This window comes from Sceloporus undulatus, chromosome 4 (assembly GCF_019175285.1).
Source record: "Sceloporus undulatus isolate JIND9_A2432 ecotype Alabama chromosome 4, SceUnd_v1.1, whole genome shotgun sequence".
NCBI lineage: Eukaryota > Metazoa > Chordata > Lepidosauria > Squamata > Phrynosomatidae > Sceloporus > Sceloporus undulatus.
In genome coordinates, this window is record NC_056525.1 from 4,742,023 (window position 1) to 4,769,304 (window position 27,282).

A 27,282-nucleotide genomic window follows, 5' to 3' on the forward strand; every position below is an offset into this window, starting at 1 on the left:
GTTTCAAATCTTAAGTGGGAACATCCTCTAAAAAGGCCATTGCTATTTTAGGCTGCATCAATAGTAGTATAGATCAAGGGAAGTAATAGTGCCCCTCTCTTCTGCTCTGGTCAGGCCCCATTTGTAATACTGTGTCCTGTTCTGGGCACCACAATTCAAAAAAGATATTAAGAAGATGGAGCGTGTCCAAAGAAGGACAACTAAAATAGTGAAGGGTCTGGAAACCATGCCTTATGAGGAGCGACTTAAGGAGCTGGGTATGTATAGCCTGGAAAAGGGATGGTTAAGAGGTGATATGATATCCCTTTTAGGTCTTTGAAGGGGTGTCACATTGAGGATGGAGCAAGCTTATTTTCTACTGCTCCAAAGACTAGGACCCAGAACAATGGATACAAGCTCCAAGAAAAAAGATTCCACCTCAACATTCGGAGGAACCTCCTGATAGTAAGGGCTGTTTGACAGTGGAACAAACCCCCTTGGAGTGTAGTGGAGCCTCCTTCCTTAGACGTCTTTAAGCAGAGGCTGGATGGCCATCTGTCGGGGATGCTTTCATTGAGGGTTCCTGCATGGCAGGGGGTTGGATTGGATGGCCCTTGTGGTCTCTTCCAACTCTACAATTCTATGATTCTGTGATCTATAATGAGATATCTTGGAGATGGGACCCATGTCTAAACACCAAATTCATTCATGTTGTTGCTGCTGTATGCCTTCAAGTTATTTCCAACTTCTATTGAAATCTTGCCAGGAAGACCCGACAACAGGGTTACCTTAGTGTTGCCACAAGTCAGAAACGACTTGAAGGCACACAACAACAAGACTTTCCCAAGGAAGCTATGAGCTTGAGTTTGTAAGACCTGAGCAGGATTGTTAAGAAGAGGGTCTCTTGGGGGCCTCTCATTCATAGCATTGCTGTAAACCAAAGCCAGCTTGCTAGCAAACAAAGCAGGTTGGCAGCTGGAAAAAAAAATATGAAGCAGTATCAGTAGATCGCACAATGAATGATGCAAGGAGAATGTATCAAACTGGAGGCAGATGAATTTTGAAGACTTATTTCAAAATCTTTCAGATGGGGATAGCCATCATAGTCTATTGCAGCAAGATCAACAAAGAGCCTTGAATGGCAGATAACTGACCCAATTTTGGCTGGAACAGCTGGTTTCAACCTTTCGTGCCGATGCAGGAGAACTCAGATAGGAAAAGCTGCTCACCATTTATTTTTGTTCTCATCAATTTTAAAGGTTTTTTTAAGCAAAATATATTGCGTGAGCTGGCAGAAGCAGGCAGGAAAGGTGCTGTCTTGCTAGTAACTCACTGTTCCATGGTTCTCTCTGTGACTAGAGTACTAACCATATACATGTAAAGGTTTTATGTTTTAGGGTGTTGGGAGCCAGTGTGAAACAATGCTTTGAGTGCTGGACTACAGCTCTGGAGACCAGAGTTCAAATCCTGCTCAACCATGAAACCCACTGGGGTGACCTTGGGCAAGTCACTCTCTCTCAGCCTCAGAGGATGGCAATGGCAAACCCCTTCTGAAGCAACTTGCCAAGAAAACTCTATGATATGGTTGCCGTAAGTTAAAAATGACTTGGAGGCACAGAACAAAAACAACAAGGTTCCCTTTAGGGTCACCATAAGCTGAAAAAACAACATGAAGGCACACAGCAGCAGCAACAACAACAACAACACAGAGGCTAGATTTCCACCTCTCAGGAGTGCTTTAGCTGTGCAATTCCAATATGACAGGGGGTTTATGAGTCTGTGATCTGTTTATTGGTATTCATTGTGGGGGAAAGACCAAGGATAAAGACACACCAAAGACTAAAAAGGAGCCTTGGTGGCGCAGTGGTTAAATGCTGGTCCTGTGAGTTTGATCCCAGGCAGGGCTCCAAGGTCCATTCAGCCTTCCATCCTTTCATAGGTCGGTAAAATGAGTACCCATTTTGTTGGGGGCAATTGGTTCAGATTGTAAACCGCTTAGAGAATACTGAGTTCACTGATAAGTAGTATAGAAATGTACATGTCATTGATATTGCTATAAAGTGTCTTTGTGCAGAGAACCACGGAGGCAAAGCAACACCCATACCTTCACCCTAAGCTAAGACCTGGGAAACCTGGCCTAGAAATACCTTAAAGGCAATCCTTGGTCTGGTACAGGAGGAGGTTGATGGTTGGGACACCATAAGTGGATGACACCAACCCTAGTGATGCTTCTGGGAGAGCAGGGCATGACATGTGAGATTATGAATGGAGAGTTTTAATTGGGATTAATAAATGGAAGGTTGTCTGTGGAATTTCATGGCCAAGCAGGGATTCGAACCCTGGTCTCCAGAGTCATAGTCCAATGCCCAAACCACTATGCCATGCTGTCTCTCTGTGCCCCTTCCCTTCTTGCTTTTTCTCCTCATGCTCCCTTACTTTGTGTTTTTTAAGATTTGTTATACTTCACTGCTGTATCACTGATTCCCCTGCTTTCTTGGGTAAGGAGTCCCTCAGACATTAAGCATATTACTTACAATTAACTAATTTCTCCTCTCCCAATTAGATTAAAGCCCAGGTTAACCTTCCATTGAACAATCACAAAACAAAAGCACACTAAATGCAAGATACGCAGGTGATGATAATCATGTGGTATGAGAAACTCATGTCTTTTAGTAAACAAGAGAGCACTTACAGGGGGGAGGGCTCAGCTTATTGTCTAGTTTGATCCTCATTGTTATACCTCCTCTTCTGTCAACATTGTGTATTCTAGACATTTCATTTCTTGACCACTTAAATGTATGCCTGTGGTTTGCACCGCCATCTGCGATTCGGCTCATTTCCCCAAGTGCTCTGCATCTGTTGTGCTTTGAGTTTTATGCCAAGGACAAAATGGTTGCCCTTGGTTACCATTAGATGTTACCCTGTTATTAAAAAGTAAAAGTTACTTATATGTCCCAAAGGAGTGATAACAGAGTAATGTATATAAGATGACTGATTTCTCCATGTGGCCTAAACCTGCTTACTAGTCACAACCAGAAAAGACAAATTAAACCAAATTTACACTCATGTAAATTTCATGGATTCAGTGGAATTACTGAAGCTGGAACCAACAATTGGATTTAGAGCTACATTTTGTCTGTAGCAATGTAAGATGGAATGTAGGTGACAGGAAGAGGGACAAGAAAAGATGAATAGGAAAATAGAAAGGGAAGGAATGTAAGAATTTCCATGGTATTTGGCTTTGATCTAGTTGTGGATGAAGCCTCAAAACAAAGGATGGGGCTCTTGTCTCCTTAATTGTCTAGAAGCAACCATTCCATTTCTGCTGTGTGCTTTCAAGTCATTTCCAACTTATGGTGACCCTAAGGCAATGGATCAGAATGGAAGCTGAAGTTAAGAAACTGGAAGACTAGGAATGGGAAGGGAGCCATGAAAGAATTAGAAAAGATTCTAAGATGTAAAGGTATACAACTAAGCACTAAAATTAGAATCGTCCAAACCATTGTATACTGCGTCACCATGTACGGATGCGAGAGCTGGACAGTGAAGAAAGCGGCTAAGTAGAAACTCAACTCATTTGAGATGTGGTGTTAGACTTCTGACCGAAGCAAAGGATGTGCTGCAGCCCTGAATGGGAATGGCTTGGTGCCAGGCGATGGAATGGGGCCATTTTGAGGACACTGAGGTGTGGTAAAGTGTTTTTTTCTTCAGGTTCGCACGGCCCCGAGCGTCCCTTTCCCATACCCAAAACGGGGGAAAAATGGGTCCGATAAGGTCCAGGGTCACCATGAGTCAGAGTCAATTCAACGACACCACAGGATTCTCGTTGCTGTAGGCAGCAACAAACAGCTAACAACAAACAGCAACAACGACACAACAGGATTCTCTCTGCTGTAGGTAGCTACGGATGTGAGGACCTGCTCATGGCCTTTACCACTTTTCCTACTAATAAATGTTGGTTACTTCGCCAGTTCTGCCTCCGAAAAGAAGAACCAGACAGATGAATGTTGAAGCAAGGAGGAGGAAGGAATCACCAGAAGGCAAGGGGAGATCTCTGACTGAGCGTGACTCAGCACTGCAAAGCTCTGTCATCCCTGCAGCTGCAAGTGAGGCGGCTGGCGGTGGTGAGGGCGGGGAAAGTAATGTCAGGATGGATATGCAGAATCCATAGGAGATGGCGGTACACTGGCTGGATGTTATTTATGACCCCAGCCACAAATCTATAACAGCCAATATATATCAACATGCTTTACCAAGAAAAGCAAAATTCTGTAACCTAAATTCAGCTTTACAAATCAGCAGATGTTTCTTACTGGCCACAATTCCTTCTCCTTTCCATGGAAATGGTACTGAAGACCCATCTGCTGGATACTGCTCAGAACCTTCTCTGCCCCTTTCCTCCAGTTCAGCTTCTGGGATTTCATCTGGGGCAATTTCGCATAACAGAATTATAGCACTATGGGTTTTATCACATCAGCATGCTGTCCCTCCACAATTGCACTAGTTCAAGAATGGGAGCATACCAGTTTGGCATCCTTTCTTATCACACTTTCCCCTACGATAGTGGTTTGGCGATCCATGGTCATGTGATCTGGTTTCCGTACTGCCAAACACTGCCTTCTAGGAGAAAGGGGGCAAACAAGCACTATCGGCTGCCAACCACCTCCCAACACCAGCTGCTGTGTGAATGTGCTGCTGCCATCTCCCCGAAGTGCAGGGTACTGTTTGCAAATTTATCCAGCAGCCCTATGCTTTGGGAGGAAGGGGGGGGGGAAGAAATCCTGGCTGCCAACCCCCTTCTGAAGCTGGCTGCTGTGTGAATGTGCACATAGGAGCCAGTTTTGAGAAGGTATTGGCTGCCATAATTGCTGCATAGCAATAGAAGTGCCTTCTGGGAGAAGAGCAGAATCACACCAGCTCACACCATCAGAGGCCATCAGACTATGTGAATGTCTGAAAAATGGAACTGCAGTGGAAGGGACTTACACACAAAGACAGTAATGGTAATCAGCAAGATTGAGAGCCTGTTGGCAGGTTTTGCCCATCAATGAAAAGGTGCAGAATGCAAGACAGCAGCAGAATGGACACAACGCCGTGTGATAAGTACCGGCCAAAGATGCTTTTGTCCTGTTAAAATTCCATTGTTTACCTTCGTGTGGTAAAGCCCTGTGATTCCACATTATTCCAACAGCTATAGCTCCACAAGATGGTTTCATCCTAAGCTCTCAGCCCTAGTGCTTCACCAAAATACCCTAGCAATGATACTGAATCCCACGCAAAGATGGCAGTTCTGTGAGGATTCAGAGTAGAACATATCACAGAATCACAGAACCTTAGAATTGGAGAGGACCACAAAGGCCACCTAGTCCATCCCCCTGCCATGCAGGAATCCACAATTAAAGCATTCCCAAAAGATGCCCACCCACCCACTGTTTAAAGACCTCCAAAGGAGGAGTGTCAAACAGAAGCAGTCTACTGCACCACTACACAGTTCTCACAGTACAAAGGTTCTTTCTAATCTTTAGGTGGAACCTCTTCACTTGTCATTTGAATGCATTGGTTTGTGGTCACTGGAGCAGCAGAACAAGATGGATCCATCTTCTACATGACATTCTCTCAGATATTTAAGGAAGGCTCTGTCTTATCTTCTCCCAGCTAAGTGTATCCAGATCTTAAACTGCTCCTCATATGTAATGGTTTCCAGATCTTTGATCAAACTGGTGGACTCTTCATTGGACACATTCCAGCTTGTCAATATCTTCCTTGAATTGAGGTGCTCAGAACTGGACATAGTATTTCCAGTGAGGTCTGACCAAAGGAGAACAAAGTGGGACTACTACTTCCCTTGATCCAACTATCCCAGGCCCTGGAATTTTAGGATTAAAATCTGAGGTTTAAAGACTTGTGATGGCACAGCAGAGTATGTAATGTTACAAGGTTGATGTTACAAGAAGCATATATAAATACACATTTTTGAAGGCCGCCCTCTCACCCTGAGTTTTTTTCCCTTTCCCTGAGATCTGGCAATCCTATCCCTACCTTTATGATGAGTGTGAAAGTACAACTTCAGGGGAAACACACAAGTCACACCCGATTCAGATCTGGTTCCTTTTAGTTCTGTTCGTTATGTGGTTTAGGGAAAGTTTGGCTTTCCAAAAAGACCCAGAAGCTGAACAGAAAGACAAGGAAGCAGCTAAACAATCTAGATAAATTTAATAAGGATTTAGTTCCTTTTTCTTCTGTGCGACAACATTTTCCAAGAAGGGAAGAGCCAGGGGCAGTGTAGCCTTTTCAGTTTCAGCAAAACTGGATGTTGTGTCTGAAGGAATTTATCAGTCTGAAAGCAATTTCATTTTGTCTGTATTGTTAAGAGATAATTTGGGGAGCAGAGAATGATGCTCTAATTTGTTTGAATGCATACTATCCACCTGATAAATCTGGAAGCTTAAAGCTTGTGTGCCAGCTGTGCCCCTTCATTGGGAAGTGGCACATGTCTACAGTGACACACGTCTTAGTTACATCCCACTTGGATTACTGTTATGTGCTCTATGTGAAGAGTGTTCAGAAACTTCAACTGGTCCAAGGACTTGCAGCCAAATTACTAATGGGAGCTGGCTACAAGGAGCACACAAGTCACAATGTGATGCAGCAGATAAAAAAGCCAATGCAATTCTAGGCTGCATCAACAGAAGTAGATGTAGACACCATACAGATAGTGAAATATCTATTTATATTTGGATGAGGAGGCAGTGAGAGTCAGTGTGCTGCAGTGGTTTGAGAGTCAGACTACATCTCTGGAGATCAGGGTTTGATTCCTTGCTCAACCATGGAAACCCACTGGGTCACACACTCTCAGCCCCAGAAAAACCCATGATAGATTCACCTTAGCGTTGCCATAAGTTGGAAATGTCTTGAATGCAGACAACAGCCCCAAAGAGGCATTGGGACTGTGGGAAGGCAAATTACATTATTAAAGAAAGAGTCAGGTGATATTTTGCACCAAGTGGAGGCCCTGCTTCACAGGTTTTGATATCAGAGATATGATCTTTAGTATAAAGCTGGTCAAAGAGATACACACATCGCCAAGGGCAGGTTACAGGCTACATGCTTCTCCTGACACTTGCATCTGTCAAAAAAAAGTGTAAAGTGGCCCGTAAGTGGTGAAGCGATAGAGATGAATATCCATTTTGCTTGAGGCTTGTTGAAATACAGGCTGCTGTCTGCTTTGGAAGCAAAGTCAGAAGGGGCCAACAGGCCATTGTGCATGGAAATGTTGGACATGGTTAATTTAGTCTGCACCTATAATGCAGAATTAATTCAGTCTGACTTTAATTGACATGGCTCAATGCTATGGAATTCTGGGATTTGCAGTTGTGAGAGATATCTGTCAGAGAACTCGGCTGCCACAAGAAGCTACAAATTCCAGGATTCTATAGGATGGAGCCATGGCAGTCAAAGTGGTGTCAAACTGCATTAATTCCGCAGTGCTGATGCAGCCTAATTCTTTCCCCTTTCAAGCTTCATTACCTTAGGTGCTTTTTCTCTGCCACCTCCAGAACCAACTTCATAGCGCTAAATGCTTCCTCAGCTGTTACGTTTACAAGCAAAGTGACACAGCCCTGGATGCTCTTTTCTGGTCCAATTATATAATGGAGTAAAGAAGCTGATTCAATTGCCAATTGGATAGTAATCTGATATTTTAATTAATCAGGTTTATATTGTTGTCTGGTTTGATCTTTCTGCAGACACTCTGAAGGTGATATTTCAATTTGTAACCATGGCATCTGACAAGAACAGACCAGTTGTCACTGGGGTAGGCATATGGGTTCCCTTTAAGTTAATTATATTTTATTCAGAAGGAACAACTGATGTTCAAACTCAAGAGGGCAGCTGGCTGTATCCAGAGCAGTGAAAAACAGCAGGGAGTCGTGCGACTTTGAGAATTAGCTCTGAAGCAATAATAGATTTTCCAGCCTATTTTCTCACATATGCTTATCCTGCTCGAAATCATTTCTGCAACCCAAATAAATAAATAAATAAATAAGCCACTGTGCAATTTCTGAAAAGGAAAATAAATCCTGAAAAGCAAACACACATTTGAACATGAAGGTGAACAGAGTGAAGAAATCTTCAAATTAAAATGCATTAGCCATTATTGTTTTGTTATGTGCCTCCAAGTCAATTTCAATATGTGGCAACTCTATCCTATGGTTTTCTTTGCAAGATTGATTCAAATGAGTTTGCTCTCCCTGTATTAGGTAGGAAGTGCTACTACATGGCATCAAGAGTGTTCATGTAGGGGCAGCCTTATTAATTGTGTTTATTGCAATTTGCAACAGGCATTTCAAGCTGTTTTGTAGTCTTTCCAGAGCAAAAAAGGGGGCCTCATTTTTTGGGAGTGGGGGACTTATGATGGTTTTTGGGGTGTGTGTGTGTCAAGATCCAAAGGGCCACATGCAGCCTAGGGGCCATTTAATTCTGACCCATGTATTAGGTTATAAAAAGCATAAAGATTAGCAAGGCCAGGCCATGAATAACTTTGATTAGGAACTTGTATTCTAGGAGACAGGAGGGCAGTGTAAGGACTGAAGGACAGGTATCACTCATTCAAAGTGACAAAGGTGAAGCGGTTTTGTAGATGATCTGAACAGAGCAGCATTGTTTATGTCAACTCTACGAAGAACTTTATCAGAGCACAATTGTGCTAGTTTAAGAATGGAAGCATACCATTTTGGCATCATGTCTTATCACATTTGCCCCCAGAATTGCACTTTGGTGATCCATGGTCGTGTGAGCTGCTCTCCACACTGCCAAACATTACTTTCCAGGTGGAAGGGGGCAAATAAAAGCTACCAGCTGCCAACCATCTCCTGAAGCTGGCTGCTGTGTGAATGTGTTGCTCCCATTTCTCTGAAATGCAGGGCAGCTGTTTGCACATTTATCCGGCAGTCCTATGCTTTGGGGGGAAGCAATCCTGGCTGCCAACCACCTCCTGAAGCTGGCTGCTGTGTGAATGTGCACACGGGAGCCAGCTTTGAGAAGGTATTGGCTGCCATGATGGCTGTGAGGGGAAGGGGGCAGAATCATACCAGCTCACACTGGTCATACCAGCTGCAAGGGGGAAGAGAGGAGAAGGGCAGACTCACACTTGTGAATATCTTGAGAAGTGGAACTACAGCAGGAGGGACTTATCGCACAAAGGCAGTAATGGGACAGCAGTGAGATTGCAAGTCTATGGATGGGTTTTGCCCATCAAAGAAAAGGTGCACAACAGTAATGACTGCTCCGAGGGAAAGGGGGGGAGAAGGGCAGGATCACACCCGCTCAGACCATGTGAATGTTGGAGAAGTGGAACTGCAGTGGAAGGGATTTATCGCACAAAGACAGTAATGGAAATCAGCAAGATTGAGAGCCTATTGACAGGTTTTGGCCATCAATGAAAAGGAGTACTACAGTAACAATGGAATGCAAGACAGCAGCAGGATGGACATGACGTCTTGTGATAATATATACAATTTTTATTTCTATCCTGCTATTTGCCAGGCAATCAAAGCAGTATACAACAAAAATGTCCCCCTTAAAACAAGATTAAACAATATAAGATTAAAAACTACATATTAAAAACCAACTAATCCAAATAATAATCATCATGGGCAGAGTTCACTAGATGGGAAGTCATATTTGTGGCCGAGTATTTTATTCCGGGAAGGCCTGCTGGAAGAGATCTGTCTTAATGGCCTTTTTAAAGCTCTCTAGATTGGTGATTTGACGGATCTCGTCCGGCAGGCCATTCCATAAGTTGGGAGCGGCTGCAGAGAATGTCCTCTGGGAGGTTGCCGTCAGCCTGGTCTTTAAGAGCTGTAGTAAATTCCTCCCAGAGGACCTGAGTGTACCGGGTGGATTATATGGAAGCAGGTGATCCCTTAGATAGGTTGGGCCCAAACCATGTAGGGCTTTAAAGGTGATAACCAATGTGGTGGAAATTTCTTGTTGAAATATAAAAACTATAGAAAGATGGAGTCACCTTTGTCAGCCAGAGAGATGGTTTTTGAAATAAAGGCTTGAAGTTTAGGGAAAACTAGAGCAAAGGAATAGTGAGTGCATCTTGACCTGGATGGAAGCTGGCACCAGTAAGAAAGACATAACATAAACTACTGAGATAAAGACATTCAGAAGCAAGGTTAGGATGAATTCCACTGAATTCCTACAGGAGGGGTAAGGAGTGATGATGCAGTTTTAATGTATGCATGTATTTCTGTTCTGATTGTAAGAATTCTGTATGTTTAAATTGTAATTAGCCAATCAGGTGTATTGAAGAAGCTCCTTTGTCTTGAATAATATAAAAAGAGCCATTTTGTCTTGTTCGGTGTTCTCAGCTTTTTGGAACTTGAATTCCACTGAGTTCAATGTTTTCCTTTGTCGACAACTGGAAATAAACTTATGAATTTTCAATTACTAGGTCCTCTTGCAAATTCCTATTGATCTGCCAATCCTAGAAATCTAAGTTTCCTGAAATTTCTGTTACACCAACACCTTGTACTGTGCCCAGAAACTGATAGGCAGCCAGTGGAGTGACTTCAATATTGGTGTTACATGGTCACTCCTTGCTGTTCCTGTGACTAACCTGGCTGCCATATTCTGTACCAACTGGAGTTTCCGGACTAGGCATAAGGGTAGCCCCATGTAGAGCGTATTGCAAAAATTAAGTCTTGAGGTTACCAGTGCATGTACTACCGTTTCGAGGTCACCCCGTTCCAGGAAAGGGTGCAGCTGATGTATCAGCCGGAGCTGACAACAGGCGCTCTTGATCGTCGCATTCACCTGATTCCTCATCTGAAGCGACGGGTCAAGAAGAACCCCCAGACTGCGAACACAGTCCTTCAAGGAGAGCGTGAGCCCCTCTAGGACTGGAGGTTGCAGCCCAATACAGTACCTGGTTTGGGGGCCCCTACCGTAAGTACTTCTGTTTTTTCTGGATTCAACTTGGCCAAATCAAGTTGAATCCAAACTACTGGCCAAAGATGCTTTTGTCCTGTTAAAATTCCATTGTTTAGCCACCTTCTGGGAGGGAAGGGAGGGGAATAGATGGTCATGGCTGCTAAGCACCTCCCAAAGCCAACTGCTGTGTGAATGTACACTCAGCAGCCAGCTTCAGGAAGGTTTTGGCAGCTGAAGTTGCTATGCGAGGGAAGAGGAAGAGGAGTAGACTGGCAAAATCACACTCACACACATGTGACTGCCTGAGAAGTGGACCTGCAGTGGAAGGGACCTATCATACAAAGGCAGTCATTGAATAGCAAGGAGACTGAGAGCCTATTGATGGGTTTTGCCCATCAGGAAAAAGGTGTACTACAGTAATGAATGGAATGCAAGGCAGCAGCAGGATGGACACAACTTCGTGCGATAAGGACTGGCCAAATACACTTTTCCCCCCTGTTAAAATCCCACTTTTCCTACTTTTCTATCCTTGTATGATAAAATCCAAAGTCTCATGCCTTGTGAGGCTCTCTCTCCTGAGTAACTTTTGCCAGTACGAATATTATTTCATGGTTCAGAGTGATAAAAGGATTGAATTGCAAGTAACACCTCTGGACCGCTTGTTATCTTCTCACTTCCTTTATACACCCCTCATTTAAGATGTCTGCTGGTTTAGGGAGCTAATAGTGCCTTTGTGATATTGCTATTCTTTGCACTAATGCCTATATTTCAAACCTATTTTTATACCCAGCAACAAACCCACTTCAGACATAGGAATGGTCAGACAATATTGGGCTTATCCAACCTTTCAAGCCAGGAGTCTGGAATTATGAAGCATGCAGCCAGGATAACTCTATTGTACACTTGATAGGCATTTCATCAGTACAAAGATACAGAGATATGCATTACTTTTGTGTTTTCTGTCTGGTATATCATGATGCTTTCAGTCTTTCAATAAAGGCAAACAGATGTTGCAATCTGCACTGAATGACTGGAGAGTGAAGCTTATACTGAAGTCCACAGAAAATTGTGCTCAAACTGGAATTTATGTTAATGGAAATGGAATGTATAGTTAAATGCTTAATGCTGCAGCTCTCTTCCAACTTACTTTGCTCTGGGTTCCATTAAACACAGATGGAGATGAATAAATGGTAGATCTGATAACTACTGCAGAATCAACATTTGCTGAATGATCTTTGGCTTACCAAACAGTTGTCAGATTCATGTCTATAGGCTCCCTCTCTTCCCACAAATCCTCAAACTTAGATTTACTGACTTGATACTTTTACAGCCAAATGTTGTCTCAAGAAAATCAAGGTTCTTGATTGAGGTGGAAAACACATGGTCCTCTAGATGTTGTTGAACTGCAAGTCCCAGCATCTTTCACCAGTACAGTCAATGGTAAATAATTTGGGGAATTACATCTGACGGTTGCATCACTCTCACCCCAGTCTAGACTCATGGATTCTGATGCAGGACCAGTAGCTCCAGTGTTATTAAAATAATAAAATCATAGTGTCGGAAGAGACTGCAAGGGCCATTGGTCCAATCCCTTGCCAACTCCTGAGAGATGGACACCCAATCTCTGTCTCCAAAGAATGAGACTCCACCACACTCTGAGGCAGCTCTTACCATCAGGATGTTCTTCTTAATATTTAGAGTAAAACCTATTAATTGTAATTTGAGCCCACAGGTTTGTGTTCTACTCTCAGGAGCATCAGAAAACAAGTTCGCTCCACTTTCTTCGTGTGTGTGTGTGTGTGTGTGTGTGTGTGTGTGTGTGTTATGTGTCTTCAAATCGTTTTTGATTTATGGCGATCCTAAGGCAAACTTATCAAGGGTTTTTCTTGGCAAGATTTGTTTAGAGGAGGTTTGCCATTGCCTTGCCCTGAGGCTGAGAGAGTGTGACTTCTTGCCCAAGGTCACCCAGTGGGTTTCATGGACAGGATGCGAATATTCAGAGTCCAACACTCAAACCACTACGGCACCTTTTACGTGACATCCCTTCAGATATTTAACCACAGCTATTATATAAAAAATCATATCATATATATTCAGCAGCACTTTTTCCATAGAACTATGACTTTGCATTAAGTGATAGTCAGTCTTTATAGGCTATATCTCTACTACAGAAATAATGCAGTTTGACACCCTTTTAACTGCCATGGCTCCATGCTATGGAATCCTGGGATTAGTAGTATGTTGTGGCATCAGCGATCTCTGACAGAGAAGGCTAAATTATAAAACTACAAATCCCAGAATTCAATAGCATGGAGCATGGCAGTTAAAGCAGTGTCAAACTGAAATATTTTTGAAGTGCAGGTGCAGTCATATTCCTCCATAAGTTTAAAACAAAAATAGATTCTTGGTTATTGTAAAACGTAAAGCTAAATCCAATTGTCCAGAAAGCAGAATGAAGTAAAGCTAGGCCTCTCACTAAAACAGCCATGCTTAGTGCATTAAGAAAAGGTGTATAGTCAGAATTGCATTCTTTAAACATCTATAATTCAGAACTCAACACTGATGTATGCCATACAACAGAAGGCAGATCACACACAGATCCTTGAGGACCGCACAATAAATGGCGCACCTTCTCAGGAGATTACACATGCATGAGAGAAAGAACATTATAGATGGAAGCTATTAGGAAATTCTGATCGAAGGGCAGCTGCTGAAGACTTTTTCTGATGGTAAGAGATAATTATGTAGCACACAGCTGAGGTACCCCAGCAAAAATAATCCAAAGCTGCATCTAGCAGAATTTTCCCATCGGTGTAACAAAGCAAAGGGCCTGTGATGCTTGATTCTATACATTATTGTGATCTTTAAAGGTGCCTCCAAAAAGGAGAGAAGGTTGACATATTTGTTGCTGCAGCTCTTATTTTATTTCTGTGGTTATTTTTTTAACACATTCAGATGACAATTCAGTTCTTTTGGGATTATTTTCATGCAATTCCCAACATTTTGCAGCTGCAACATTTTACTTCCATCCTTGAGTGGGTTTCTTTTTAATTCTGAGACATATCAGGGAGAAAAGGTGCATCTTCCTTTGCCTTCATTTCTCTCTTCCTCTCTCTTTTTTAATGCTATAGTGCATCAGTAAAATGGCCCTTTTTAGCATGGTGACTTAAAGAGGGGGAAGATAAAACTGAGAAGGAGGCGGTGGGGATTTTATAAATCAGAGGATCAATTCAGTAAAACAAAGGCCCTAGTATTTAAAAAAATCTTTGGCAGGGTCCTCAGACAGATTCAAGAGGCTGCTACAAACAGCCCTTAAAAAGAATGGAACAAGTCAACATGGAGGTGAAATCAAGCTGCAACCGAAGGAGCTGTATCACAAGAACACATGATTTTTAAAGACCAATTGGGAAGCCTTAAGCCAGTCCAACAATGCCATTTCCCTAAATTGGACTTTGGATATTTTCTTCTTATGGGCAACAAGACTACTTATACTTTTTGTCTGCATCTACACTGCAGAATTAATGCACTTTGACACTGCTTTAACTCCCACGGCTCAATGCTATGGAATTCTGTGATCTTTAGTTTTGTAAGATATCTCACCTTCTCTGTCAGAGAACTCTGGTGCCCCAAAAAAACTACAAATCCCAGGATTCTGTAGGATGGAGCCATGGTAGTTAGAGCAGTGTCAAGCTGCATTATTTTGCAGTGTCAAACTGCATTAATTCTGCAGTGTGACAGTTGCCCAATTTGGAGATCTGATTTAGCCATCGGTAGTGGGATGCTCAGCTATGAGATCTACCCAGATTTGGCTGGGATTTTATTCTCTGGGTATTCATCCTATCTATATTCTAGGTGAACCATTCAATTTGGCTTTTGTTGACTTTAAATATATATGGTTTTGTTAATGTGAAAACTGCCCAGATTCTTTCTACTGGCCTTTTGCAAGGTGTCTGTGTGCTTTCCTCATGAGTGGAGATAGATTTTCCATTTTCAAAAATGGAAGTGAACCATTGTTTGCTCCTTTGTTGTTTCCAGCACCTCAAGGGGCCACTGAAATTCAGCATCACCAAGCATATAATCCTTTTTAAGACTACGACCACCTCAGGATTCTTATCGTACAGGCGCCATGACTTCAACATTGAGGTGTGGCACTCCTGGTTCAAATAACAGTAGGGCAATGAATCCAAATTTTAGGTGTGAACTTTACTATCCAAGGTATTGGAACTGTTTTAGGGGAATGGTTCAGCACTTTGGACACCTCCTTTGAGGTCTGGACTATAATCCCAGTAGAGTCAAATTCCCAACACTATCAGCAGCAACTAGTGACATCAAGTCAAACTCCTTTTTTTAAATGATCCCTTCTTTTCCCAATATATTGTTGCAATATCTTTTCTGATGAAGAGATATGGAAAAGTTGAAAGCATCAGCCTCTTCTGTACAAAAGCTGTTCATGGTAGCATTTGAAGGTTAAACATATCCAGTTCTTTCAACTCTCCTTTTCCATACCCATGACTTTCTTCCTTTTCTTCCTTGGAACCCGTTCCACTTTATTAAAACCAAGCCTCCAGAAGTGGACACAGGCTTTATTATTGTGTCCAAACCAGGCCATTGTAAAACTCTACAAATCTGGGTTAATCTTGGCTTGGAATATGGGTTTCTTTGGAATGCTATGTTAAGAAAAGACCATTTGTGGCTTCTTTCTCTTGGTAGTTACTTCATTGTAGCAGCATCCAAATGAAACCGAGTGGCTTCTGCCAGATACATTACTCTATTTAGCTATTCATAACCTATTTGATTAATAAATACTCCATTCTTTTTTATTTTTGTCTTTTAGGCCTGCCTTAATCTTATATGGACATTTTATCATCTGTACAGCAGTGAGACATTTGCTGGCTCTCTATAACTGCCTTGTAAAAATGATTCATAACTACCTAGTAAAAACTGACGCTGGTAGAAGTCTTATGACTTCTTGGTCATGTAGAGAGTGAGGACAAAACCCCAGAAATCCTACAGGAAGAGAATTTGAAATGTGGGGTAGGAGGAGAGGTCTATGGTTTTCATGCACCGCCAAATAGACAAATCAAGCCTGAACTCTCCCTAGAAGCCAAAATCACTAAATGGAGATGGAAAGATACTGCTGTGTTTGTGTTTATCAGCATGCAAAGGGAACTTAAGTTGCAGCAGCTTTGAGACTAAGAGTTGTAGTCCATTATTAAACAAAACCGACAGGCAAATGAAAAGATGCACATTTTTTCCCCTTTCCCTTCAGATAACATTGCTCTCCTTGTTCTCTTCCAGATGCAAAACCATGAGAGAGGGTTGTAAAAGTGTCCCATTTGCCAAGCTGAAATAATCTGTTTGGTAAAAATGACAATTTTACAATGCTCTCCCAAGCTTTTACAACCTAAAGAGAAGAGAGTCATGTGGAGGGAGAAAAAACAACACACCCTCATCTTTTCGTTTGCCTGCCAGGTTTGTTTAATAACACAAGAGAGAAGGAAGTTTGTAGCAAAAGCTACCTACTTTGAAGAAGTATACACAGTTTATGAAAGCTTATGCTACAAAACTCTTTGTCCCAATCTCAAAGGTGCTACAAGATCCCTCTGTAAACAGAGGCTGTTGTACTTTGGAATATCATGACATGAATCATTGGGAAGAATTATAAGACTCCGCTGTTGTTGTTAACTGCCCTCGACTTGACTCATGGTGACCCTGTGGATGAGACATCTCCAAGACTCCCTTTCCTCCTCTGTTCTGCTCCGCTCCTGTAAATTCAGGCCCATGACCTCCTAACTGAGTCTATCAAGATTTCCCTAGTCTTTCCTAAAGTTGAAGGCAGATGGAAAAAGGAAGCCCATACTATAGATGGATTGATTCTATTAAGAAAGCTATGGCCCTGAGTTTGCAAGACCTGCACAGTGCTGTGGATAACAGAATGTCTTCGAGAACTCTCACAAAATCATAGAGCTGGAAGGGACCACAAAGGCCACCTAGTCTAACCCCCTGCCATGCAGGAATATACAACCAAAGCATCTCTCATTCACAGAATCAACCTAAATCAAAGACAACATAATGGCAATTAACAAAAGTTTGCAAAATCCATGTTGCAGCGATTCCTTTGTTAGGCCAGCCAAAAAAATATATACTACATTATGCCAGCTTACAGCACCCACCATCTTCTTCAGCAGGCAAAGATGTTAAAAGTCATATAGGAGAGTAAAAGTACAGTGGGTCCTTGTTATCCGCTGGGATTTGGTTCCAGGGACCTCCATGGATAAAAAAAAATCTGTGGATGCTCAAGTCCCGTTAAATACAGTGGCATAACAAAATGGTGTCTCTTATATAAAATGGAAAATCAAGGTTTGCTATTTGGAATTTATACCTTTTAAAAAACATTTTCAAGCCATGGATGCTTGAATCTGTGGATAAAAAATCCATGCATAAGGAGGGCTGACTGTAATGCTCTCCAAGTCACAGGGTTGCACCTTGTTTAAAATGATGTTAAGTTGATCTAGATGGAGGGTTGAAGCTGGCAGAGACCTCCACTTCTCCTTGGCTGCACAGAGTGAGGATAAAGGTGGCAAAAGCCAAGTCATAATATTACAGTCTCCGTTGACAGCAACAAAGTCAACTCTCTTCTATATCTAGGCCATCTCTGTCCCTTTGTAGGTAAAGTACAGTGAATCTGTCAAGAAGCCTTTGCACTGTCACATTGGGAGGTAAAGTATGGTGCCATAGCAGATAAAATCCAGGGTTTGAATCCTCATTCAGCCATGGAAACCCACTAGGCGACCTTGGGAAAGTCACACTCTCTCAGCCTCAGAGGATGTCAATGGCAAACCCCCTCTGAAGAAATTTGCCAAAAAAACCTGTGATAGGCTCGCCTTATTGGAATACTATATCTAGTTCTGGGCACCACAAATCAAAAAAGATCTGGAGAAACTGGAGCGTGTGCAAAGGAGGGCGACTAAAATGGTGAAGGGTCTGGAAAGCAAGTCCTATGAGGAACACCTTGGGGAGCTGTGGATGTTTAGCATGGAGATGAGAAGGTTAAAAGGTGATATGACAGCCCTGTTTAAATATTTGAAGGGATGTCATATTGAGGAGGGAGGAAGCTTGCTTTTTGCTGCTCCAGAGAACAGAACTCGGAACAATGGATGCAAACTGCAGGAAAAGAGATTCCACTTCAACATTAGGAGGAATTTCCTGACAGTAAGGGCTGTTCGACAGTGGAGCATTCTCCTTCAGTGGAGAGTAATGGAGTCTCCTTCCTTGTAGGTCTTTAAATAGAAGCTGGATGGCCATCTGTTGGGGATGCTATCATTGAGAGTTCCTGCATGGCAGAATGGGGTTGGACTGGATGGTCCTTGTGGTATTTTCCAACTCTAAAATTCTATGATTCTAATGCTGACATAAATTGGAAACAACTTGAAGGCACACAACAACAACAACAACAACAACAAAGACTTTTATATCTAATCTGGGACCTTCATTAAGCAACCTCTTCTCCATTTATCTGCCTGCCTTGCTTCTAAAAAGAGTTCACACAAGAAGGGCTTTCCCTCTATATACCAAGCCTTCTTCTTAGCCTTTGCAGTCTTCTCAGGACAATGGTTCTGCTCAGATAAACTCTCCACCTCTGGGCCAGGAGGCTGGAAACTGCCAGTCACTCCTGAACTCCCTGCAGGCTCCCGCTTTGTTGCTTCCCAGCTCACGTATCATCCAGGCTGACAGTGGGAACATCTGCTCCCAGGTTAATGCACATGACAACAGCAAATCCTCCGCATCCATGTGATTCTAGTGGCCACCACCTGATCTCTCTGGCCTCAGCAATCCTGCCAGGTGCTGTCCTTGACTGCAATGTCAATTGGTGCTAGCATTCCTCACGTCATCTTCATTCTTTTCTGTTCTACGACATTGCCTTCTTCATCCCTTCCCCACTGTGCACCCAAATCATCCTTCCCAGATAGCAGACTGTCACTATTGCACATGTGGAGTATTGAGGTGGCACTGCATTTGGCCACTTATTATAGGTTTTCTCATCAATGAACAAAAGCCCTCCTACAAAACTTCAGAGGCACATCAGCAATGGAAGTCAGAGGTGACACTGTGCGACAGGTACTGCCAAAAGTACTATTCTCTTGCTACAATTGTAGTTTATAACCTGCATGTGATAAAATAAGAATAAGTGCTGAAGGTGGAATATTTTCAGCACTGATACCTTAAAATATAAGAATTTGCCTACACTAGACCAGCATCCCTCCTTTTGTTTTTCCCAACAAGGATGTCAAACAGATGCCACTTGAATGCCTACAACCAAGATATGAGGGCAATCTCATTCTCCTGGTCATGTTCCCATGAAAGTGATGTACTGTGCTTCACCATCTCTGTTAAACAGTGTAATATACAGGTCTCATGACCTGCAGCCATTCATAATCCCATCCTGCATAAACTTGTCTAACCCCCTTTTAGCTAGCAGTGGCCATCACTACAGTTCAATCTAGCAAACTAGCTCAAACTAGCAAATTTGATAGTTTCATTCTGCATGAACAAATCCTTGCTTTTGTCTGTTCTCAATTGCCTATCATTCAGCTTCTACGGATGATCTCTTCTCCCTTTCTACAATCTTCTCTCTCACCACTCTCCTCAGCCATGCAAGCGCATGTGATGTCAGCTATGTGGCAAACAGTTTGGAGGATTGCATTTAAGGATGCTAAGATGCTGCCCTTCCTCCCCAGAGGATGACACTCAGAATGCAGCTGTGGCATTACAAAAACTGAAACCACTGTAGTGCTACCAATGGCTTTTAGTCTGCTCAGAGCAGAGGTAACAGGGTCTGAACTTCAAGCCGATGATTCAGGATTAAGAAAAACTGCCTAATTATAAGGAGAGGCCAGTGACAGAATAAGCTGCTTATGTAGAGTGTCAGATCTACTCCTACTAAAAAGATTTCTTCAGAAGCTACCCACATTTTGAAAAAAGGGGAAGATGGCCATGCTAGGTGGAAGATAACCAGTCTTTCATCAGGTAAACTAATTTTAGGGTTCCACCATTTAAGGTAGTATATCCACTTACAACAGAAGTGGGAAGCATGTGGCCTTCCAGATATTGTTGTACCACAACTCCCATCTTTCTCCCCTATTGGCTATGCTGGTTATTAGGAGTTGTGGTCCAACAACATCTGGAGGGGCACATGATTCAAATCCCAACTTTCAATATAAACCAATACTATTCAAATGTCAATCACAGACTTCTTCAATTTTGCAAAGAGATCTTGTGGCACCTTTGGCACCAACTGAAAGGGAGAAGTTAGTAGCATCAGCTTACGTAGACTTGAATATGCATACCTATGTCTTTGAGTTCTTCAATTTTGGACAAAGGTGCATTTCAAGTTTTATGTGTCCTTTTTAAAAACAGATATTCTGTAAATGATAGGTACTAAAACATTAACATATTAAGTCATGTCTTAGCATTATAAATAAAAAATCTATGGTTTTTTGTGGGTTTTTCGGGTTAAGTGGCCCACAAAAAACTATGGATGCCGGCCATGAAAACCTTCAACTTTACAATAAATCTATGTGTATGTGCCTTCAAGTCACCTGTTGACTTATGGTGACCCCATGAATTTCATAGGGGTTTCTTAGGCAAGGAATCCTGACAGGTGGTTTTGCCAGTTCCCTTCTCTGAAATACAGCCTACAGTACTTGGTATTTGTTGGTAGTCTTCCATCCAAGTACTAGCCAGGGCTGTCAGAGGGGACCTAGTGCCTTCAGAGTATTTAGGTCACAAGCCAGGAACTTACCCAGAGCAAAAACCTTAGCATTGTGTACAGATCTACACCTTTGCTTGTCATTCCTCTAAGAAGCCCAGATCCAGCATCCATCTTTAAATTCTGACTTGTTAGAGGAGTGATAAACCAGGAATCCTAGTTTAGATGCAACAATAAGCTTTTCTCCTTCTGCAAGCATCTGCTTCATTTAGCTTGGAGGAATGCAGTGGGATTGATTGGGTTGCATGCACCAATATGCGTACGCAGAGGAACATAGGCAAAGTGCATTCTATTGAGCCACAACATTGCTCCATCTCACTTAGTATTTTCACCTCTGGCTTTATCACATGAACCTTAGTTTCACCTCAATTGCATAGTAAAAGAAAATGGAAACATACCAGTTTGGGAGCACTCAGTTATTACATGTCTTTACAATAACGTGAAGGTGCTGTTTTGCCATCGACGGCCCTGATGCTCTCTTCTGCACTCCCCTACCTTCCTTCCCTATGCCCAACCCAACATGCCTTTTGTTTTTTTATTTTTACTTTCATTTTTAATGCAATTTCTGGAGTTGTGCTACTGCAATTTAATTATTTTTTAAAAAATAAAATAAAACAAAACATTTTATTGGGGGTGGTGGGAGAAAATGGCAAGTTGCTGTGGAAGTGATGTATCAGATCTGTGGAGTAAAGGAACAGTAAGGTGATTGGGAATGTATTGATGGGGTTTCCCCATCAATGAAAAGGAACACTCTAACAACTTGGGCACAGCAGCAATGAGACAGAGACAACATCATGCAATAAGTATATTCAAAGACATATCTTTTCCTCATGCAATAAGTATTTTCAAAGACACTATTTGCCAACTTTAATTGCAGTTCAAAAGCCTTGTGTGGTAACTTTCTCTGACTGGCAGCAGTGACTTGCAGAGTTTCAGTCAGGATTCCCTCCCAGCCCTACCTGGAGATCCATGGTATTACTGATGGCCTCCCCTCCCAGTATTAACTAGGCTTGACCCTGCTCAGCCTCCAAAACAGATGGCAAAAGTGTGCCCAGGATAGTATGGTGACTTGTAAAAGAAAAGCCAGAATTCTTAAGAATTTTGCTTTAGGGGTTTTGTGCAAACCTAGGCAGCACTTCATCCTGTTTTCATTTTATAACATTTATAACATTTCCATAAATAAAAGAGATCCCCCAATTCAATGACTCTAAGCATTACTGGGCTTTTCCATCTTGGATTTCTACTTTCTGGACTTCTCCTCTATAAAAGCTGAACATCACTATGTTCTGTTGGCTTCTTTAGCTGGTTTGCACCAGACATATTTGCAGTGCTCAGCACAGCAGCAGTTCCCTGGACTATTTGATGGCACGCAATTGCTTACTGAAGCCAACTTTGCAGAAGCTAATGGAGAACTCACCCAAAGCCATTCTGGGCCAACTTTTCAACGGGGTTCTCTTTTAATGAGCAAGCTGGCATACCTGACAGATGTAACCTGACCACTCTGCTCTTACACAACTGTCTGGACAAAATTTTGCATCAAGATTTGGAGATACAGGGATTTCTGAGCATCCCCAATCATGATCAACATAGGGACCTGAAGCCAAAAGCATAGCAGGTGATATCAGAATAAGACATTCATGCCAGCTAGGAGCTAGAGAAGGTTTCTGCACACCTCTCCACTCTACTGTTTCTCTCTCTCATTCTTTTTTTCTCCTCTCAGATTCTTCCCTTCATGTTTTTGCTCAAGACCACCCAATCGTTCACACTAGCCCCCTTTCCTAAGGTTGGTTTTGTTTTTGGTTTCTTTGCATGCTTCCTTCTTCTTGAGAGTTGAGTAACTCAGTCAATGGCAGCAATGGGAGATTTCTGCCTGTCACTGAACCTCATTTCTTTTGTTCCCAGACTATTTTATCGTAATTTGGACAACACCAGCAAGATTTTAGTCCCACTCTTGAAGGGATTTCTTTTTCATTTTGAGACGTATCTGGACTAAAAAAAGTTTCCTCCCATTCCTTTCCCTCTTTTTAATTTTTAAAAAGAGTGTTACAGTGCTCCAGTGTATCAGCAAAATGACACTTTTTCACTGTAATAGAAAAAACTCCAGTGCTGATTCCAGAAACCAGTACAAACATCCTCCAAAAGAATGGAACAAGTAGATGCAGAGGGGACAAGGACCAACAAAACCCAAGGAGTTGTATTTCAAGAACTCACACTTCTGTACGTCAATCTAGAAAAGCCCTCAGAGATTTCACCAGGGTCCAATCCATGAATGCAGCACAGTTTACATTTTGAGACATAAATATGAGAAGTTGGATATGAATGGAATGGGACTGACTTCTCAAAATCAGAACTCTAAGGAGGTATGTGTAACTTTGCAAGGTCCCGATAGAGAATTACACGAAAGCAAGACTGGCTTTGTTCAATGGTGTTTCTTTCCAAGGAACAATGAACAAAACTGCAGTTTTTAATATTTTCCTCCTTGAATTTGTACATGGCTTAGATTCCGGACTGGACAGTGCTCTTTGAAAAAGCAAAACACATGTTTCAGCGGCTCATCTGATTCTTCGTATCAGTGCAAATGACTATACTTCTTAGCTCTGCAAGGACTTGCAGGCAACATCAGCTATTTCTGCAAAGGTTTTGCGTTAACAGAAGACAAGCCTTGTGTGCAACAGCATCTCACCTCGTGCTTTATTCTGATTAGCACCCAGCTTCTGCAGGTGTGAAAGGTAGTGACTTATTTCACAAGCACTGTACTAACCTTTATGCAATGTCCGTTTTGCTTCTGTTAGCTCGCCTACATGGCATAAAGCCCAGTTCAAGTGACCTTTAAATCCCGAAATGGCCTTTGTCCAGCATATCTACATAAGGCTCTCTCCCCATCTGAGCATCCCCGTTTCTGGTGTTGGATACATCATTGCATATTGCTAAACTTGGGGGCCTGCTCAGGTCAGTGGCACACAACTTTAGAACCAGCATCCCCAGCACCAAAATTTCAGCAGGGAATGGAGGCCATTTCACCTTCTGCCAAGTGTTTGACTCTGAATTATTGAAATGAATCCTGCTACTGCATTTGTTTGCTGGGCTTTGTTTATGCTAGTTTGGATTTAGGAACCTTATGTTGCCATTGACACATTGTATAACACTGGCAATTCATTAATTTTATAAATCAATTAGATAATGGATAGATTGGGCACTGGTGCATTCGTACCTGAAGGAGAGCAGTAAAATTAGTTTGGCACAAATGCATATGTTATGCAAGAGAGTCACAACAGGTGAATTACAAAAACCTTCCAATCCTTCCACTGCTATAATTATAAAGCAGCCTTCCTCACTCTGGTGCCCATCAGATGTACAGTTGGCCCTCCGCATTCTCTGGAGTTAGGGGCCCAGGACCCCCGTGAAAGTGGAAAAACCATAAATAAATAAAAAATCCAATGTTTTTAAGAACACCTCTCTAGGAATCTCTAGGTCCAACTCTGTGGTCAACATCAGCCAGGTGTTGACCACAGAATCATACTGGAGGATTCACAAATGCCTAGAGAAATGTTTTCTCTAGTAATCTCTAAGTCCTCCACCACAACTCTATGGTTAATTTCCAGCAGAGTTGTGCTGGAGGATCTATAGATTCTTAGAGAGAACATATTAATCAAATCCGCAAAAGTCAAAGCCACAAATGTGGAGAGACGACTATAGTCCCCAAATCCTCCTTGCTTACAAAGGAATTCTGATAATTATAGTCCAATATATCTAGACAGTACTAGACTGAGGAAGGCTCAGCCTGGAAGTAGGTAACTTTCTAAGCCAACATTCTCAGATTTGCTGTGTTTGCAATGCACTTCAACAGAATCCACTCTTATCTTGTTTGCTGTAGCAAAAACCTTTGCTTTTACTAACAGTGGAAAGATGCAAGAGGTGAATGGCAGTCTTTCACTTTCTTCCATTCAAAATTCTAATAGCTGAACATCTGATCTGCTCTGTATGGTAAGATCTATTTATTATGGATATGTCTTTAAAGAAAATTTAAATGAAAAGAAAATGAATGCAATAAAGATAAGGAAGTGGAGGTGGGGGAGTTGGGGGAAGTGAGACATTCTATCACATTATACTGTTATAGCGCTATTACTCCACCTTAACTGTCATGGCAACATCCTATTGAATTCTGGGGTTTGTAGTTTAATAGAGCTCTCTGGCTGAGAAGTCAAAATGTCCTCCATAAACTGAAGTTTGAGACCCAGCAAGGTGTAGTGGTTTGAGACCAGGGTTTGAATCCCTGCATGCTCATGGAAATCCATTTGGTGACCTTGGACAAGTCACACTCTCTCAACCTCAGAAAGAGACAAAGACAAACCTCCTCTGAACAAATCTTGCCAAGAAACCCACGTGACAGGTTCACCTTACTGTTGCTGTAGTAAGTTGGAAATAACTTGAAGGCACACAACAGCAAATTGCAAACCTCAGGATTCCATACGATGTTGCTACAGGACTTAGAGTGGAATAATGGCACTATAATGTGAAGTGTGACAGGGCCCTTAAGTTCCACAGTAAAGAAATAAGACTTGCACTTGCTCCTACTTTCAGCGAAAACTGAAAAGATGGATTGGTACAGATGGAAAAAGTAATGAGGGAATTTTATCTTGACCGACTGCCGCATACCTTGGCACCGTATGCCAATTTTGTTCTGAAATGGAAAAAACAAACTCCCAATGGTTGCATTCGGTCATCCTGAGATCTACCAAACAAAATCAGAACCACCAGCCTTGTCTTGTGGCCTGCTAGGGCTCCCTGCAGTCCAAAACCTGGGCCCCCTTTGGACTGGCTGTAGGGTGGCTAGTGGCTCCTGGGTTGCATCTCGCTTGACAGATCCTAGCTTATGCAAGGCCAGTTGTTTTACATCATGCCACTTTCCCCTGGTGCCTCTGCAACTGCAGTCCTGAAACACCAGTTTGTTTTAGGATTAATTCCTCAGCAGGAATGTGGGAAGGGAATCCTTCCAGCTCTTATGATTCTATGAATACTGTGCTATAGATAAGCACATCTGTGATATTAATGACTTGGGGCTCTTGTCTCTTCAGGGAGGTCCAGCTGCAGCTGGTGACTCAGGCAACAGAACTCTGCTGTTTACAGAAGGCAAATTGCCACCTTCCATGGGAGAAAGGATGCTATACTCCATTCAGACAAGGAACTAGGAGGCTGGGGAGATGGAACTACATTCCCAAGCAGCAAACTAAAAACAAAAACAAAGCCCTAGATGAACAACCATCAGAAATAATTCTCATACTCTATTCCAGCAAAATAGATCTGATGATGATGATGATGATGATAGGGGAACAGAGGGATTTTTAACCTAGTGAAATGCCCTTGCCTCAGTCGAGGCCCATGCTGGAATGGCGAATCTCTTTTGAGCAAGATAGAGCATTCTGAGGATCAGAGAAAAATGTTCTACCAGACAACATTATGCCATCCTTATTTCACCGGGGGGAAAAAAAGAAAAAAAGAAGAAGAAGGAATGTGATTTCTTTATGGGGGAAATCTTCCAATGACCTTGATAGAGAGGGACAGGGAGGCAGGAGCCAAAAAAGGCAGTCCACACCCTCCATGGCCTGCCTAATTCCTGTGTTTCATTCTCCCTTTCGGAAGATGGCAATGAACTCCACCATGTGATCGGCAGAAAATGGATTTCCCCGGTGCAGGGAGAGAAGCCGGTTGGTCTCTCTGAGAAGATGCATTTGGGCAGCCGGGTGTGTCTGATCCCAAAGGGGGACTCAAAGGAAGAGGAAGAATGAAGCAATGGATGCAGAGGTACCGAGAATGAGAAGCAGCATCCTCCAAACCCTTGCAAAAAATCTCCTTGGCAGATTTGTTTGTCTTTCATGGCTCACTTTTAAGTTTTCAGCCCAAAGGGGGGTGGGAAGGGAGGTGGAGGGCACATGAGTCACACTTAACCCCTTCTATGCATGCTCTCAATTCACAGATGTAGCTGACCACCCTTTCCAACATTTGCAGAAGATGACAGCTCTGCATCCCTCCAGGGATGGAGGCAGAACCCCCCCCCCCTTCTTCTGTACTCACCTGAGACAGCTCAGCAAGTGAGGTGGGGGTCCCAGGGATGCCTCCTAGCTGGGCTTGTCCTCTTGGAGATTCCTTGGGGGGAAAGGTGAAGGTGCAGCCCCACTGCAGTACTTCCAGCCAGCTTCTCTGATCAGCGACCTGTCACTGGCCAAGGAAGACAGAGAGGAAGAAAAATACAAAAATAAGGGAACAGAGAAGAGCCCCAAATATTCCAGCTGGGAGTGGGATGAGAAGGATGCTTGCTTTGGATCTGGGCTCCTAAGCCTTCAGAGCCTGCCTGAGCCTTTGGAGAGACAGACCTACACCCTTTGATGGGGGAAGGGAAGAGAGGAGGAGAGCCAAATGCACAGCATCCCTGCCTGCATCTGGCTGCACAGCCTCACCTGCTCTGCTTGCTTCTTCCATCTTGCTCAGGCCAATGATGCTCCCCTGCAGCCTGCAAGGCTTGCTGGAGAGGAGGCTGGGCTGAGCTCTTCTCTCCGGCTGGGGCCGAAGGAAGGAAGGATGGAGAGGAGGGCCAGGCT

At 42.7% G+C, this 27,282-nt stretch overlaps 1 protein-coding gene across 3 annotated transcripts in view; it reads right to left on the reverse strand.

The window, feature by feature from the left end:
* Nucleotides 1–27,282, reverse strand: part of SNPH (syntaphilin) — a 57,943-nt gene extending 30,661 nt beyond the window's left edge. For all 3 annotated transcript variants that reach the window (XM_042461579.1, XM_042461578.1, XM_042461577.1), the window contains exons 1-2: nt 27,142–27,282; nt 26,759–26,902 (exon numbers count right to left, since the gene is read on the reverse strand). The gene's annotated coding sequence lies outside the window, so the exon portion shown is untranslated. The remainder of the gene's footprint in view (nt 1–26,758; nt 26,903–27,141) is intronic.